Source organism: Bidens hawaiensis, unplaced genomic scaffold (assembly GCF_021521415.1).
Source record: "Bidens hawaiensis isolate Kalapana, Puna unplaced genomic scaffold, B.hawaiensis_p1.1 tig00025584_1, whole genome shotgun sequence".
NCBI classification, from domain to species: Eukaryota; Viridiplantae; Streptophyta; class Magnoliopsida; order Asterales; family Asteraceae; genus Bidens; species Bidens hawaiensis.
The window spans coordinates 155732-161285 of NW_027494091.1; positions in this window are offsets into that span (position 1 = coordinate 155732).

Below are 5554 nucleotides of genomic sequence, written 5' to 3' on the forward strand. Positions count from 1 at the left end.
CTAACGTTTCTGATGAGATAGCCTCTCGTATAGGTAGAAAGTGAGCACTCTTGGTCAAACGGTCCACAATAACCCAGATGGTATCATGATGCTTAGCTGTACGGGGTAGCTTAGTTATGAAATCCATGGTGATGTGTTCCCATTTCCATTCTAGTATCTCCAAAGGTTGCATCTTTCCATAAGGCTTCTGTTGCTCTGCCTTGACTTGTAGACAAGTTAAGCACTTACTGACATAATCAACTACGTCATTCTTCATTCATGGCCACCAATAGTCTCTTTTCAAATCTTGGTACATGTTAGGACATGAAATGTCCCATGTATGTCCCCAGTTATATCAGGTTGGTTCAACAAGAAACCAACGATCGTGAAACCAAGTTAACGTACTGAAAATGTCAAACGAAGCTGATTCGATCGAATCAGTCACTGATTCGATCGAACTAGATCTCATTCGATCGAATGGGTATCTCATTCGATCGAACGAGTTTTCGATATAAAAACGTTACTTAGGAAATTTCACACAGGCTTTTTCAACACAACTCACACTCACGTAAATCAGAGAAGCAGCAGCCTCCAGAAACACTCTCGAGCGTTCTTCGTGTTCTTGGTCGTTTCCTCCAATCCTAGGCGTCAAACCCCTTTAGGAATCGTACCTACGTGTCCGTTGATCACCACCGAATCGCCGTGTTAGAGGATTCCGCACTCTAACACGCTGCCCCGTGAATCGTTGGGAAACCGAGTCCCGAACCGGTCTTACAAACTCATTCAATCGGTCAGAAATGTTCGAAAAAAAATTTCCAGAAAATTGCTCTCAAAATCGTTTTCGCGAATCCCTCGTTTTGATCCATACATCTTACTCGGTTTTTCACGTACATCACAAATATGTAAGAATTTTTGGATTATAACCGTGTTTTGATCAAGTTTTTGGTCGTTTTGTTCTCGGAATCGGACATTAGAAAGAAACACACAATAAACTGTTTTTAACCGTTTAAAACTTGTAGTTTAATGTTGATAAATGTTCACAAACTACAATCGATGCTATCTGTGTGTTGTGTATCGTTTAAACGATCGAAAATTTCGATCGGGATTCTTCAAAATCTGGGCTGACGTTTGAATGAGTCGAATCAGTCTATTCGGTCGAACGAGTCTCTTGTTCGATCGAATGAGACTTATTCGGTCAGTAGTTCGATCGAATCAGAGGTCAAAGGTGAAATCTATCTTATTCGACTGTCTGTGATCGAACTAGATCTCACTCGATCGAATGAGTAGCTCATTCGATCGAATCTTTACTCATTCGATTGAACCAGTCCAGAAAGTTTGAAAATGTTAAACGCATTCAATCTTTTCGATATATGTTCGTTCTAACACGTTTATGTTTGCAGATAAAATGGCTGAAGTTGCAGAAGTTTTTGTGCCTTTCAAAACATCCATCAAGCACAACATTGTAGCCTTTCTTGACGAAAAGGCAAGCCATGGGAAAGACTTTGCAACTATGATCAAATTTCTGAAACGGTCCAGGATTCACGGACCTATCTCTAGGGTAGTCGAACCCGTCATGTCAATTCAACAGGAATTCTGGAGGAATGCCACACACGACAAAACCGTTGTGCCGTCGGTAATTCGCTCCACTGTTAGAGGGCACGAAATTGTTATATCTGCCCAAATCCTTAGGGAAGTCTGTGGGTTTGTAGAATCTGATTCAGATCCTACTGTGTTACATCCTGCTGGAACCAGAGACTGTTTTGCCAGAATGAAGTACGACGGTGACCTAAATGCCGGTCTACTCCATAAAGCCAATCTGTGTCCAGAGTTCAAATATCTGGCACACGTGGTGATGCACTGCTTAGGGCCTCAAAGAACAAGTTTTGATAAATTGAGGGAAAGCATGCAGTTTACAATGGCTGCATTAGTGATGAACCGCCCCTACAATTTTTCGCAGATGACCTTCAGCCATATGGTGGAGAATCTTACAATAAAACAAGGGGCGGGTGAGAAGTTTCTACAGTACCCGCGATTTGTGCAAATGATCGTCGATAGTCAAGCTCCGGGTTTACTGAAAGAAAATGAGGGTGATGTGGTGAAACTGGACCACATGAAGAACGAAACCCTCAACCGATTAAAATCATACAAGGACCGCCCCACAAGGCCACCACACAAAAGGTGTTTTGGGCACGTGGCAAATCAGTCTTACAAGGCTCCTCCGAAGAGGAAGTGGAGGAAAGCCGCCAGTGATTCAGACGTCGAGAACTTACCTTATCAGAAAACCAGCGACGAGTCTGACACTGAGGAGGAAGCGGTACCGGCAGACACCAGAACAGATGCCAAAAAAGAGGCTGATTCATTCTTTAACGTTGAGGATCTGGATGCTGGTGATGAAGCAAGTGCATCAGATGTGCACTTTGCTGGTGAGGTTAGGGCCGAGGAGCAACTGGCCGATATAATTGCGGGCGAAGAAAGGCCTGCGAAGAGGCAAAAGAAGAAGGTTACAAGGAAGTATCGTAGTCTATTTTCTGATCTCCCACGTCCTCCACCGTTACAATCAGTTGGGACTTCGTCTGCTGCTCCTCCCGTTCAACAAGCACCGCCACCACCACAGCAACCAGCACCACAATCAGCACCACAACCGACTACTCAACCTCAACCAGAAATGTCTATACCTCCTCAGGTTGCAACAGAACTAGCTGATCTTCACAAGGCAATGATGAAGATGTTCATGTTCAAGACTGAGCAAGAAGAGCTGAATAGACGGCAAGAAGAGCAAAATCGACTGAAAGATGAGCAGATTGCCAAACTTCAAGCCGAAAACGACATGCTCAAAATTGAAAACACTCAGCTGAATGCGACTGTCGCCGAACAGGGCTCTTCTATCAAGGAACTACGAGAGTCGAATCTAAGCCTTGAGGCGAAAGTAACAGAACTGAAAGGAGATGTTCTACGTTTGGAAGGTCCAACAAATGTTGATGTGGACACAGACGAACTTGACTCTTCAGATGATGGTGGTGAAGGTACTAAAGAGTGTGTTGAGTGGATGTAGTGAGGATTTAAATGTTAAATCTTGTTAAATGATGATTTTTGTATAAACTCAGTTTCATATGTAATGATATTGTATTTCATGTTTATGATATTACATATGTTTATTTACAATTGTTGTTACATTGTGTTTGTTTAATCAAACAGGTGATGATAATCCGTTTAATGTCCAACCGCTGCAATCAAAAACAGCAGCAGAATTTTTCACGTTTCTACTGGACAATCCAAATGAGCAGCTAAACTTCGCAAGTGGAGACTTGGAAGAAGGTGAAATTTCTCATAATTTCACAGAATAAGAATTGGAACAAATGTTTGAGTTATCCAACGTAGAAACAGGCAAGTATCTGGCTTTGCCTCCAACAGAACAAACGTCTTCTTCTGCTGCTACACCTGAATCATCATCATCTACGGCCACTGATCCCTCACACGTCGATCCCTCTCAATTTGATGACGTTGAAATGGAAGACTTGTCAAAGGAAGAGTATCCTGAATACTATACGTCTCAAAATGACGATCTTTCTAACTTTGCAAGTTTCTTCCAAAATGTAACAGAGGAGGAAATGCAGAAAAAGGCTGAAGAAAGGTCAAACAATATGGAACAGCCTTCTGAAGCGGATCAAGCCGAATTTTTAGAGAAAACCGAGGAATGCAAGAAAGCATTCAATGCTATTCTTGAGAAGATAAGATCCAGACAACAAGCGAAGCCGACCATTCCTCATACAACGTCATATAAAATGAAGGGTCGCAGAACTTCAGGAGAAATTATCGCTTGGGCATGTCTGAAGGATCTTAACTGCGTAGCTGTCAAGAGAGAAAGGGGGGTTGAATACTTTCAACGTATTACTGATTTGAAAACCCTTCCTACTCATGATCTGAACCGTCTGAATTATCTTGATCTACTATACGCCAACTCATCTCCATTTGCCACGTATTATCAGAATGTGTTGCGAAAAGAGTACAACACAAAATGGAAGATGATCACACCACAAAGGCCGAAGAGATATCTAAGCAAAAAAGAGATCGATCCGATCACCAACAGGCCAAAAGTTATTTTGAAGTATATGCCACCACTCACAATGAAGAAGATTCCTCTTAGAAAGATGAAGCAGGACTTCTACAAATCATTCAGGCATTGGTACTATGATGGAAAACTGCATGAGGCAGTTATTGTGCTCAATGACAATGGAAATTGGAGCACAATTCGTATTTTTGATCCAATGTGGCTCACAAATTTGTCAAGGGAGGATGTCTATACGTTGTACAAGACAGAGATTCTTTACACTCCCGAAGACATAGAGCAAGCGTTAACGTACAGAAATGTCATTAGGATTTGCTTTGCCTATGACATACATGCAGGATCAAATTGGAAAGAACAACAGAAGAAGTATGCCCAAGAAACTGAAGATTAATTGTCAATGTCTAATCGTTTATCTTGTTTCTTGTTGTAATTCAAAGTAAAATCTTCTGGTTGTAATTGTTTTGAATTGAATGAAATATGATTTGGAATATTGTGATAGATTATGCTTTAATGTCAATTTTGCAAATCTAATACAATTGTGCTTAAATGTTAATCCAAAATTCCAATTGACAGCGTCTCAGGATATGCGGAACCTATGGTAAGTCTGACTGACTGTACCATTTAGTAAAGAGAGAACTCCATGAAGAAGGAGTTTGTGGATGCAACGTATGCACCACTAGTTTTGAGAAAAGAGAGAGTGAGATAACTCCAAGGGGGAGTTACGGTCGAGCAAGAGAACTCGATTGGTTACAAGCAAATAGAACTGGCTCCAAGGGGGAGTTTGTTAGGACATGAAATGTCCCATGTATGTCCCCAGTTCTATCAGGTTGGTTCAACAAGAAACCAACGATCGTGAAACCAAGTTAACGTACTGAAAATGTCAAACGAAGCTGATTCGATCGAATCAGTCACTGATTCGATCGAACCAGATCTCATTCGATCGAATGGGTATCTCATTCGATCGAACGAGTTTTCGATATATAAACGTTACTTAGGAAATTTCACACAGGCTTTTTCAACACAACTCACACTCACGTAAATCAGAGAAGCAGCAGCCTCCAGAAACACTCTCGAGCGTTCTTCGTGTTCTTGGTCGTTTCCTCCAATCCTAGGCGTCAAACCCCTTTAGGAATCGTACCTACGTGTCCGTTGATCACCACCGAATCGCCGTGTTAGAGGATTCCGCACTCTAACACGCTGCCCCGTGAATCATTGGGAAACAGAGTCCCGAACCGGTCTTACAGTACATCTTCGTAGTTCCTGGATAAATCGAATACCTTGACTTATGAGCTTCATCTAAGATTCGACCTCTGAGATCTCCATGGCGTGGAATCCACATACGGTCAAACCTAGTCTTAACACCATGCGTGTTTTCCATCAACACGTCTTGCTGACCGAAAATCCTTTCTTTCTTTACTAGCCTTTCATCTACCAGCACTTCTGACTACACCTTGATGATTTCTTCAAATAAGCTTGAGTTCATAATTAGCTTATATGACTTTACTGTTG